The 13,313-nt window shown below is 48.1% G+C and overlaps 1 protein-coding gene across 4 annotated transcripts in view; it reads right to left on the bottom strand.

Annotated features, from left to right (window-relative positions):
• The window catches only part of INPP4A (inositol polyphosphate-4-phosphatase type I A), a 125,730-nt gene that overhangs the window by 72,585 nt on the left and 39,832 nt on the right, over nucleotides 1-13,313 (bottom strand). Inside the window, exon 1 of one of the 4 annotated variants that reach the window (XM_059943398.1) lies at nucleotides 3,411-3,499. The exons of the other annotated variants lie outside the window; for them this stretch is intronic. The gene's annotated coding sequence lies outside the window, so the exon portion shown is untranslated. Of the gene's footprint in view, nucleotides 1-3,410; nucleotides 3,500-13,313 lie in introns of those variants that run through there. 4 annotated transcript variants of the gene reach the window in all.

Genomic DNA, 13,313 nt, shown 5'->3' on the forward strand with positions numbered 1-13,313 from the left:
TTCACAGGAGCCTGCAACCGGGAACCAGAGCTGCTCGCTCGTTCATTCAACAGGTGCCGGGCCGGGCACTCCGAGGGGACACACGGCGAGTCAGGAGGGTCCCTGCCTGCAAGGACCCACCAGTGTTACCGATGAAGTAAGACGTTCAGGCAAGACAACACCCAGACAAAAGGGAAACGCACGCCCTGGGCTGTGGGGAAGGTGAGGAAGAACCCTTAAATCTAGTCAGTGATTGTCCAGATGCAGCGTGGACGGAGCTGACTTCAAAGGTCCAGGCTCGCTAAGGGACAGTGAGTTCACGGAACGGGGAAGCCTGGTGCTGCAGGCGACACAGGGGACGGGCTGGAGGGCCAGGACAGGGTCAGTTCTGGGGAGCCACTGACCCCAGACCACAGTGCTGGGCTCCAGCTAGCAGGCAACTCCTGTGCTCTCTGGAACCCTCGTCTTGGGCTTTTGAAAACAAACCTCTTGCTCACTGGTACAAACCAGCTCAGGCCTCATAAGGCTGGGCCAAGGGGGCACCTGCCCCGGAACAGACGGGCAACATCTATGCCCAACATGTAAAGGACAGCTCTCTTGTCCTGGCAGGTCTCCAGGGGGTTCAAAGGCCGTTTTGTCAACAAGAAGACTGACGCCGGCACATGCTCACTAGCGCTGAAGGAAGCACTATTCAATTCTACAAATCAGAAGTGAAACCCAACAAGGCAACAACCAGGAAAGGAACTAAAAACCACTTAGTAACTGAAGAGGCAGAGCAATTTCAGGTCTATTAGCAAGCACCTTACACAAGAGCCATTGTTGCCTTTGAGAGGCCCTCCCCCGATGAGCTCACCGTAAACCACGTGGGATGAGACCACTCAAGGAAGTTGCCAGAAGCATCTTCCCTTTCTTTCGCAGTCTCCTTGTTCCAGAAAGATTCCAGGCTCGTTGTGCTTTTTGTTTAGAAAAAGAATGCTAACGAGTCAGGACATCTGTATAATTATAAGTGTCAAGATAAACCTTTTAGGGTTATTTGTTTTTCTCTGAAATTCACAGTTGAGTTCTACAGTGTAGAGAACACACTGAGAACAAAGGCCCCCATAAAGTGTCTCCCTGTCAGGTATCTTATGTGACGTTACCATCACCAAGAGCAGCGACAGTGAAAACTAGTTAAAATCTCTACTTGTGCTTTCACGTTTTTTTTTTTTTAAACGTTCTTGGCAGTTGGGTAATAAAGAGACCAGGGAAAATGTGCCTTCAAAATTCGATTTTTAGATTTGCTCCCACCTCCCACTAGAAGAAATCTGTAGAAAAACAAAAAAACCAGAAGCTGGCAGGGAGCAGGTACACCCTCCAAGCCACCTCAGGTCCCGCCCCCTTGGGAGCAGGCAGGTCACTGACGGAGAGCCAGGGAGGCAGGTCTCCACCCGGTGGAATGTCCTCCTCCTCTGGGTGACTGGGCCGGCCCCACACAGACATCACCCGACACCCCCAGGACCATCACGCAGCCCCATCACCAGGTTTCAGTGAGGACCAGCTGGGGAAGGGGCCAGATGTACACCCATCGGGGAGGTGTGAACACACATGTGTCCAATACTCAACCAGAAGGGAGCAGGCACCAGTGTATCCAACTAAAGTCTTGGATCCCTCCGCTCGGCCTGCACCACTCCGCTGAGCAGTGCGCAGTGCATCAGACGCCCACCAACCACAAACAAGAGCAGAGAAATTCAGGGAAACACAGCTGACACAGAGTCGTGCTCTTGGTCTGCTTCAGGTGTTTCATTCAGCTATCAGATTTCAGGCAAAGCACAAACTCTGGGCACCTGGGTGTCCCCTGCTGGGTGTGGCTCTGTCCTCCCCAGCCCTTCCTCCCCGATCTATTACCCTACACTGGTGGGCTGCCCAAAATGGCATTAACTGCGTATATTCTGCTCTGTCATTTGCTCCTCACCACAAAGCCTGCCCCAGCCCCAGGGAAATCATTACTCCCTGCCTCAGCGAGGACATCACAGTGCAGAGAAGAGGGGCGTCTTCCCCACCATCCTGAGGACGACCAGCGAGGCTGGGCCGCACAACAGGACTCCGGCCTCCATTCTGGTCCCCTCGCAGAGCTAGCACGGTTCACGGCACCTCCTGAACAGCTGGCCCTCGGGGGGGCATGACTTCTACCATGACTGCACTGTACTGATGCACAGAGATTCTTCTTTAAATAAATGTTTTAACTTAAATTTGCTACACGTAATATCTTGATCTAGTTAAATACTCAAGTATATGTAGAAATGAATTTAACTCTTCAGATATAAGGCTTGCATCCAGCAGCACACAGGTCCCCTTCAGGAGACAGGGGGCCCGGGGCACGGCATCCCATCTCCATCCCCAACCCCCGACCAGCTGTTTGACTGTGGGAAGGCTCTGCTCGGAGCCCATGTCCTCTGTCATCAAGTTGGGGAGACATCCCCAACCTTAGAGACTTGCTGCAAATCTCAGTTAAGAAAATGTGTGTGAAGGCTTTGTAGATCCCCAAGTTACTCAGTTAAATTTAAGTGACACTAGGTCTTGCTAAGAGTCAAATGAGATACAAAGGCAAAAATGCTCTGAAAATGTAGGAGTTAGGATTTAAATCTTTAAATGACACATTCTTTCTGGAGGATGACACAGCCTGGGTTATGAGCAGTGGGGAGGCTTCCCCAGGAATTAGACCTGGGCCTGCCAATGACACCTCCTGTGGCTCCCTTGGGCTCATGGTAGACGTGGTGAGACTCCGCAGGGTGCCAGGCCCAAGTTCATTCAAGCTGCAGACAGAGATGGGTGGTCTGACACTCACCCTCCACCTGATCACTAAAGGTCGTCAATCTAGCCAAGAAAATATACTACACTTCTCTAAAAAGGAGAATCTGTCCCTTCTGTCCTTGAAAAGTTACAAGTACGGCGCAAGCAAACAACTTTCTGTGTGGGAACAGGGCATATATGGGAACTCTCTATACTTTCTGCTACATTTTGCTGTGAATCTAAAACTGCTCTAAAAAATGCAATTAATTAAAAAAAAAAAAAAAAAGACCTTCTGACACTAATTCCACGGGAGTTTTTAGCTAGCCTGCCCTAGATGGCCTAGAAAAAAAGGAGGGAAATAAGTCATAAGAAAACCTACACTCATATCAGTAGCTAAGCCTTTTAAGGCATTAAATTCTAGAGTTCTGTAAACATTAGATTTCTTGGAACAATATTCTGAAAAGCCCTGAAAGTTCAAATAAAGTCAAATAAATATAGCACTCTGTAGACCTTAAACAAGGCTGGATGAGAGGATTAAACCATGTACCCGAGGAAAGGTTTGCACAGAGAAACTGCAAAGCAGATCTAAAAATACCGTGTGATTATCCACCACCACGGTTTTAGGGGGCAAAATAGGGAGGAGATCAAAATGCAAGGCAAACCTGGCATTTCTGGGATAACTGCTGTCAGGCGACCCTGTTCTGGTGCACCAGTGTGCACCCCAGACCCACAGCCCTCAGGCAGGCTGACACCGGCACTCAGACGGCTTCTGCCACCAGGCTGGTCATTAAGCAGATCTGAAGGAGAACAGAGAGAAGACAATCTGCAAACCAGCCTTTTTATTTCTGATTATCTTGCACGTCTATAATTTTGAGTGGGATGGCTTTCCCAGCTCCTCAGTGGGGCAGTGCTGGTGGGTATCAACAAAGAACACTGAGATTCCACAGCAGCTGGGTATTCGTCTGCTCGGGCTGCCATAACACAACACCACAGGCTGGGGGGCTCACCCAACAGAGATCTCTTTTCTCACAGTTCTGGAGACTGGAAGCCCAAGACCAAGGTGCCAGCAGGTTGGGGTTCTCCTGAGGCCTCTCTCCCTGGCGTGCACACGGCCACCTTCTCCCTGTGCCCTCACGTGGACACCCCTCCTTGGTGTCTTTTACTCTTCTTATAAGGACACCAGTTCTACTCAATTAGGGCCCACACTCATGACCTATTTAACTTTAATTAACTCTTTAGAGACGCTATCTCCAAATACAGTCACATTGAGGGTTACGACTTCAACATATGAATCTGGTACGGGCTGGGACTGGGAGAGACACAATTCAGTCCACAACAACATGCCTCGCACAACAGACAGCACCTGGCATCCTCTGACCTAATACACCGCACAAGTCCAGCAGCTGAGCTGGACTGAGCTGCCAGGAAGGGGTCCAGGAGCAGAGGTGGTGAAGCAGCCCCCCTTCCCCTTTCTGCTTACAAAGGGTGTGGCTCTCACACTGAGGCAGAGAACCTGAATCCCCTCTCGCCCCTCCCCACATCTCATCTTCTGGGAAGGGGGATGGGGGAAGCTGTGGTCAAATACTTCCCACTCATCATCTGAGTGCTCGAGGTGACCTTTTAACATTCGAAGCCAGGGTCAGAGATGGACAAGTGACCAGTTCAAGGTCAAAAGCAGTAGCAGAGCCAGGACACACCAACCCCAGGTTGTAAACTCCAGGTCCAAGCACCTCCCTCACGCCACAGCCACTTGTTTTATCTTTACAACCTCCTGGTCAGGTGTGTACATGCTCTGAATACATTTAAAATACACCTTTGACAAAAAGCCCCAGAATAAATGGGAGACAGATGAGGGCTCTATCCAGAAAAAAAAACCTAATAAAAATTTTTTTCATGTAGTAGAATTAAAGAAACACAGTCAAACTCTAATATTTAGTTTATACCCTTATAATAAAAACAATTTGAAGGTGGCAAGGGCATAGAAGTCTCCGCCTTTTTTGTTCCTCTCTTCCTCATCTACTGCTTTCCTTTGCATTAAGTAAATATTTTCTAGTGTAACCTTTAATTCCTTTACCCACACAATTACAGTGAGATATGGAAACATTGCTCCTATATAGTTCTATTCCTTTTTCCTCCTTTTGTTCAATTATTATTATAATTATTATATCTATATATGTTACAACCCCCAAAATATAGTAATTATTTCTTTATATAATTTTTGTGTTTTTTAAGAAGTGAGAGAAGGAAAGCAAGTATATATTTCCAGGGTTTGTTTCATCTACCTTATTATTCACCATTTCTGGTTCTCTTCCTATTGTCCTGTGGATTTGGGCTACCTCATTAATGCAGTGTAATTTCCTTATTCCGATACAGTTTTGCTCCCGTTTGCCTCCTTTATGCTGTTATTGTCAAATACATTACTTTTCTAAATGTCCTAGGCCCAAAAACATAATTATATACATATTATTTTATAAAACTGGGGAGAAATATGCATTTATACTGTCTCATGTAATTATATAATAAGCTTTACTGGCATTCTTTGTCTTCTTACTGGCATTCTTTGGCTTCTCATATGGATTTGAATAATCACCTGTGGTCACTTGCTTTCAGCCCAAAGAACTTCCTTTATATTTTCTGTAAGGCAGGTCTACTGACCACAAATTCTCTGGGGGGTTTTACAGCTTATTTTTCAATTTGAGAATATCTTTATTTTTACCTTCATTTTTGAGAGACAGTTTTCCTGGATATAAGATCCTTGGTTGACTTTATTTTTTTTTCTTTCAGGACTTTGAACATGCCATCCATCCCCCTGTCTTCTGGTCTCCGTTGTTTCAAATGAGAAGTGTTAATCTTACTGAGATTCTTGGTACAATCGGAGTCATTTTCCTCTCACTGCTTTCGAGATTTTCTCTTTGTCTTTCAACATTTTTTCCTATGATGTGCCTCAGTGTGTACTTCTTTGTGTTCATGCTACTTAAGAGTTTATTATGTTTCTTGGATGTGGAGATTGTTTTTCATCACATTGGGAAGTTTTCAACATTATTTCTTCTAATGTTTTTTTCTGTTTCTCTCTCTCCTCTCCTGTGGTACTTGTATTATGTGTACATTGGTGTGCTTAATGGTGTCCCACATTTCCCTGAGGTTCTGTTCATTTTCTTCATTTTTTTCCCCCATCATTTGAACTGCATAATCTCTATCACTCTATCTTCAAGTTTACTTATTCTATCTTCTAGTTAACATCTACTGTTTTGGTCTTCCAGTGAATTCTTCATGCCAGTTATTTTACATTTCAACTCCAGAATTTCCATTCAGTTCATTTCATACTTTTTTTTTTAATTGGTATTCTCTAATTGATCAAACATTGTCATTAGACCTTTCTTTACTTCTTTAAGCATGATTTCCTTTAGTTCTTTGAATATATTTACAATGGCTACTTTAATGTCTTTGTCTGTTAAATCCAACATCTGGGCCCTCTTTCAGGCAGTTTCTGATGCTTTAAAAAAAAAAAAAAAAGAATCCCATCACACTTACCTGTTTCTTTGCATGTTATCCTTTTGTCTTAAACATTGGACCTTTTAGGTAATATATTGTAGCAGTTCAAATACTGATCCTCTCCCTACAAGGGCTTGTTTCTGTTTGCTTACTTTTTCAGTGAATCAGCTGGACTAGTTTAGTGAAGTCTATCCCCTCAGGACTCCCCACTTTCCCCACAGTGTGCAGCCTCTGATGTTGTTCCTCAGAGGACACTGCCTTGGGTGTGCACAGTCTCGCTGGGGTGACAATGGTTTTAGCCGGGCTCTCTTCTTCTCTTCCCTGATCTCTCTGTAAAGCTGCCTGCCTCTGATGTTATCACATCCAGCTGTTAGGCTCCAGGAATTGCTGGCTGATTGCTCTATTGTTTTTGACAATATCCTCGGGCATCAACTGCTGTGCAGCATGATCAATTAAATGCTGGCCTTTTTGAGGGAACAATTTTTGATAACAGGGTTTGAGGTTTGTTCTGACCCCAGGAGGGCTCTTCTTAGCTGTCTCTTTCTCTGGTTTTCGCTAGCCTAAAGTTTCAACTGTTGCTCTCATGGAGCTACCAGCCTCTTTTTAGCTTCTTACCGCCAAGATCTCCGTGTCTTGTTTTTGACAGCATGCTTAGGTCTGAACTGCCCCATACTCTGTTATAAATAAATTCAGTACTTTTGGGGAGAACCTCAGAGTTTTCTGTTCTCGTGGCCAACCTCTCCTCCTTGGCAAAGTCTCTAAGTCACTGCTCTGGAGTTGGGGTCAAGGACAGTAGCTCATTTCTCCCAGAGTGACACCCCACATTATGAACAGAGTGCTGGGTGGAGGGGGTAGCCTTTGATCTTTTTTTTGGCCACACTACACGGCGTGCAGGATCTTCCGACCAGGGATCGAACCTGTGCCCCCTGCAGTGGAAGTGCGGGAGTCTTAACCACTGGACTGCCAGGGAGGTCCGCCTTTGACCTTCTTAACTCTTCTGGAATTAGACCTCCACCCTACGAGCAAACTGGCATGACAGAGGGTAACTGGGGCCCCAATATCCTCAGCTCGGTGCAGAGTCTCCACGCAATGAGTAGAGGCTGGGTACACTTTCCTGGAATTTCGCCTCTGCGACACGGGAGCTTGAGAGGAGTGAGAAGTGCTGGCAGCTTGCCCCTCCGAGGGAGATACTGTAGCCCTTGATGGAAGCTGGGGGGAGCCACATGTTCTTGGCCACACCCAGCCAGAGGGAAAACTTCTGTCATACTAAGCTGGGCAGGAAGGAGTGGGCCACAGCTCAAGTGCCACAGACTCTTGACGTGGCTACCGATGTACAGTAGATTTTCTTGAATAAATGTTTCTTCATTTGCTGCATACCCTTAGGACCATTTCTGGATATTTTAATTGATTGTTTTCTTAAAAACAGCTTTCACCAATTATTGTTGTTTTGCTGAGGAATAGGTCTGTGGAGCTCCTAATACTACCATTCCAGAAGTGGATCCCAATAAAATTTATACTTAATTTCTAACAATTGGCAAAATATTATGCATAAGTTCCTTTTTGTCTAATACTTCATGTTAGGGAAGCTGGCATTAACCAGCAAAATATGAGTTCTACACACTATAAGGAAACGTCCCCCCAGCAGGAACGAAGCCATGTCTGTAAAAATATATTATTTTTGTTAAAAATAAGTCACCCAGATGTATATCCTGATTAGCAAGTCAGCTGAAAATGTGAGGAAACATTACCATGCATGAGAGGTGTGTGATCACAGATCAGATCATCAGGTCAGAGTAAGTGCACAAGCCACACGCATCCCTCATAAATAAATCCCTCTCAAGTAGCCCCCTCTACACAAAAGGAGACCATTTCATTCTGGGCCACTCAGCTGAGAAGGCCAAAAGGGTTCCAATCCACATGCAAAAGAAATGCGGTGCTCACCCCTCCCCAAAAAACAACTGGCCTGGGGTAACCAGGCGTGGCAGAGAGAAGATCTACCAGCACATTCTTGAAAGTCACCAAGTGTTGCCCACTCTCTAAGGGAAGCAGACGGCATTCTCAGAATCCAAATCAAGGAGGCAGCTGGGAAGTGTGAAGACGCCAGCCAAGCATCTCCACCTGACAGCAGTGATGGGGGTGGGGAAGCAGGGAGGACGACTCCAGTGCTGGCTCTGTCAGGCAGGAGCTGAGAACTGGGCTGGACCTTAGACCCCCTCCAGCCCCAGACTCCCCGTCTATAACGTACGAAACGTACCCAAAGTCACTACTTAGCAAACTGATGTTATTCTGGACAGGGCCCTCCTGGGCTAGGTTCCCCTACAGGTCCCTCCAGACATTAAACAGATGCCAAAGGTCCAAGGGTTATGCTTCCTATACAGGCCCCACAGGCACCCTTTCCGGAGAAGCCCCTGCCTCAACCTCCCCTGGAACCTGACGGTGCTCACCCTCATGAACACACCAGACGAGTCATCCCTGAAGGCCCCCTGGCATCACAGGGATCCGGCTCCCTGCCCGCACACCACTCTGAGATCTCCTCCCAGCCAGCTGAAGACAGGACAGGTTCTAGGAGCATGATGGGAGACAGTGAGGAAGGACACAATGTACCGGCCCCCAGGACAGCCTATCAACAGGGCCTGCCCCTTCCCACAAGGAGAGAGATGTCCCAGGAGGGGACCCTTGGCAGCTGCTTCTGGCCAGTGAGAGATCACGTGGGGGGCAATTTTTTAAAAGCTACCCACACTAGAAGAAAACTGTTGTAAAACGTATTACACTCTTCCTTGATTTTAAGGACTCTTCTGAACAAGAGACCCATCCCCCAGCTCCAGTCCTGTCCCTGACCGGGGAGCCCTGGTGCTGCCGTCCAGTCTGCAGTGCGGGGAACAGTATGAACAGCACTCAGCACGTCTGTGACTGGGCACAAAGGTGCCTCCCATCGGGGGTACAGGGCGGCTTATTTGCATGTGAGATGCACCCGGCTTGCTGCTCCTTTTCCAGCTACATCTGCTCGTGATGCCGGCTTCTCTCTCTTCACCTGCAATCAGGTTAAGCAGCTTTCAGTGTTCTTGTTGACTGAAATTTGCTGCTTCTCCCTGGCCAAGGTGCTTGCAAACCAAACCGTCCAGATGAGATCATGCGTGAGTGTGTGTGAACACTCAAAAGAGAGCATTCCTTGGGTGAGGCCTTAGGGCTCCAAGGCACTTTGGTTTACCTTCTGTTGCCCAGGCCCCGCCTGGCACTGGGTCTGCAGCTGGGGGCTCACGAGACCCTCCTGAATCAGTTGAGAAAGCAGAGGTCTTACCCCAAGTGTAAAAACACCTAGGCTCTGACACGTTACTACCCACTGTGTGAAAATCCTGTGGAATGCACAAAGCTCACCTCCCACTCCCTTGTGGAAATACAATTTGTTTTTGATGTTTTGTTTTCTCAGCTGCAATCAGATACCGACAGAACTCATCGTTACTGCTATTGTCTATCTGACCCAGTTTGGGCTTTGATTTTTTTCTCCATCACCATAAAGAAATGCAACTTCATTTTATTTTTCCCCACTGTAATTTTTTTTAGATTAAGAAGTTGGCATTAAAATGCTTCTCTTCTTTGGGAAGTGTTTTATTTTGTTCTAAGTAGAAGGAGTCCACGTACTACAAAATAATAATTTTGGAAAACGAACCCTTCATGGCACGTTCTGACACCCAAAGGACCAAATATTTCCCCTCGATGTGTTTGCTCTTTGGTTGCTGCAGGCACCATCTCTCCACCCCCGACCTTGTTGTCGCCCCCGACAGGGGCAGGAGGTGGGGCGCCCTAGATTCCCACCTCATCTACTAGGAGGCACTGGTGTCACAGGTGATTCTAGGGCAAGGAGCTGTGGAATCCCAGTTTCAAACAGAATGAGAGGAAGGAAGGCATTCCCACGAGGGCAATAAAGGGGTCGGGACTGAACCAGACCACAAATACCTCCGGAAGCACCTCATGTTAAACCAGTGAAGTGCCAAACTCCCTGGCCCGAAACTCAAGTTCTTCCTCCGTATTTAACTGTGACACTGCAGGCCAGGGACCTGGGGTACCTCTGTGCGGCCCAACTGAGAAGACCACTGCGGGATGGACCCAGACCCTCCCATGTGGGCATCCTCATCCCACATAGGCTCCATCCTCCAGAGCCAAGTACTATTTCTGAAACCATCTTCTTTTTAGAGATTCCCGTGTGATAAGCAGCACAGTCAGAAAAAGGAAACCAGCCGACTATCCCAGCCCTTTCAGAGGACGTCCTCACCTCCCTGGGACTGTCCGTGCCGCCCCGGCTTCCCTCCTGCTCCACCTCCAGCCTTCCCCATCTCAGCATCCACATCCTCCAAGTGGTTCATGCCCAAAGCATGGCGTCCTCCTCGTTTCCTCTCTCAGTCCCTCCCTCCCCGACACCCAGCCCCCCGACAAGTCCCGGTGATACACCCAGAACCGGAGCACTTCTCCCCATCACCACAGCCCCCGCAGGGGCACAGGAATTCTGGGTAAGCTCCATCGCCCCGGGCCTCTCTACACTGTCCACATCACTCCACAGGCACGTGGATCTCACAAAGATGTTAATTCCACACAGAAGGAGCGAAAATGGCGGTCAGAATTTGGTGGCTGCACGCAGGGATGATGGAAAAACCCTACTCAATATACCACGTCTTCCAAGGACAAAAACTCAGACCAAATAGTTAAAGAGTCCCCCACACCATCTCCCTCCCAGAAACAAGTCACACCCGTAGTTCGTGGCAGGGGGCAGGGGCGGGGCGCACATTCTCAAGCATCCTCTCAGACTCAGGAAGGAGAGGAGCAGGGTTCACTCTGCCAAGAAGAGAGCATTAGGGTTAAATTCCCTCAGAATGAGACTGTCAGAGGAGTTCCAGCACAGCAAAACAGAAGCCCCAAGATAAAAGATCCTAAACTGGGACTTCCCTGGTGGCCCAGTGGTTAAGAATCTGCACTTCCAATGCAGGGGACGCAGATTCAATCCCTGGTCGGGGAACTAAGATCCCACATGTCGCAGGGCAACTAAGCCCGTGCGCCGCAACTAGAGAGAAGCCCACGCGCCGCAACAAATAGCCCGCGTGCTGCAACGAAAGACCACACATGCTACAGTGAAGATCCCATGTGCTGCAACTAAGACACGACGCAGCCAAATAAGTAAATATTAAAAAAAAAAAAAAAAAAAAAAAAGACCCTAAACCACCCAGTACTGATGGTGTCAGGAGACGGTGTGTAACGGCAGCTCCCACTTGGTGCTTCAGCAACCCCATGCTCATCGGTCATCCGGCACGAGGGGCAGCTCCCTCTGCCAACAGCCAGGACAACGGCAGGGACAGGGACAGGCTGCAGGCCGGGCCTCGTCCTGTGTGTGCCTTCACCCTCCTGCACCCTGACTTTTTCAGCCACCGAGCCATCCAGGAGATGATGCCCGGATCCCTCCCCTCGGCCGTAAGGCCTCTCTTGAGGCCGAATCCAGCATTATTAAGTCAATGAGTCGCCAGCCCCGGACTCCTGGCACCTGCTGAAACTTGGGCCCATGTCCCCCTTCAGAACTGGCTTCTCCTGCATCCTCTCCCTTTGGGGTCCCCCGTTCTCAGGAGCTCAGACATTCCCGACATGGCTTCCCAACCATCAACCCCGCTGGGCAGTCACTGGGTTGTGCCCCCTCTTCCTTTGAGACTTCTGCTTTCATCACCCTCTTCTCTCTGTTCCCACTGGCACCCCACAAGGGGCTAAGGCAACAAGCTCTGATCCGGCCTCCCAGTGTGGCTGAGAGCCAGAGATGACATCACTTACACACACACACACACGCGTGCACATGCACACACTCTCCTAAAGGTGAGGCTCCGGAGTCTTTAGGGTGGGGTGCAAGGCTTCCACTCGGCCCCCCCTGCACTTGTAGCCTCCACAATACAACTCCCACAACACCCCAGCCCATCCCACCCACCCCACCTACCGGACCAGCTGCAACCCCATCTCTTAGTTGTCTCCCCGGACCCCAGCCTCAAGCAGCCCCTCTCTCTCTAAGGGGCTCAGCGGTGCTTTCTGTCTACACAGCTCATCGTGTGTCTAAAACTTCTCTTCCATCGGGTTCTTTTTTCAATTTATTGCTTTTGACCAAGAGCCACTACAGGACTCAGGGCGCAGGAATTATTTATTCCAAGACCTACTTACTGCATCTCCACTATGAACAGGTAAGAGTGTGTGCATAAAGGCATCACCACTACAGAGACGATTCCAGAAACAGGACTCGGAACGAGGTGCACATCAGGTTTACAACCGTAAAACTGTGTCTGAGGAGCCTGAGAAGGGGCAGAGCTGGTAATGGAGATTTTCAGTTATTTCTTGCTGGTACCGCTATTTATGTGCTTTGCTTTTATTGCTCAGTTGAGTACACAGACACTGAAATTACAATAACTTTAACTACTCGGTGCCGGGGTCTTGGTTTTTAATGCAATTCTCCAATAAAAGGGGTGAGGGGTAGTTGGAGAAATGGCAGATTCTAGAGCCGGGGCAGGAAATGTACAAGATGAGCCTGGGGCATCTCGTAGTGCCAAAAAAAAAAAAAAAAAACCCAGTTAAAAAACCCATAATAATGGGGGTATGTCAAAGGCACACAGTAGCCAACCAAAAGAGCTCCCATGGCCAAAGCTGGACCAATTTGAGCAACAAAATAAATAAGTAACCTAGTACTAAATTATAACCCCCAGTAGAAAATAAATATCCAAAGTCCATTCTGTTATAAATAAATGACTGAATAAATAAATAAATGGAGAAGAGACAAACCTCCCACATAGAAGAATTCCAAACAATTTATGTGAATAACCTTGTCACCTCAAAGGGGTGGAGCCTACCTCCCACCCCACACCTGTGGGTTGCACATAGTGACTGCCTTCCAAAGAGAACATTCTAGGGCAGGTGGGGAGTGTAACTTTACAGACAACACCTCAGCCAGATGATCGAGTCACGTTGACAGTATGGACCCTGCCAGGATGTGACCAGAATGCACTTCATCTCCGTGGTCTTCCTCCCAAAACCGATAACCCCAGTACAATCATGAGAAA

Source organism: Balaenoptera ricei, chromosome 13 (genome assembly GCF_028023285.1).
Source record: "Balaenoptera ricei isolate mBalRic1 chromosome 13, mBalRic1.hap2, whole genome shotgun sequence".
In the NCBI taxonomy this organism is placed as follows: domain Eukaryota; kingdom Metazoa; phylum Chordata; class Mammalia; order Artiodactyla; family Balaenopteridae; genus Balaenoptera; species Balaenoptera ricei.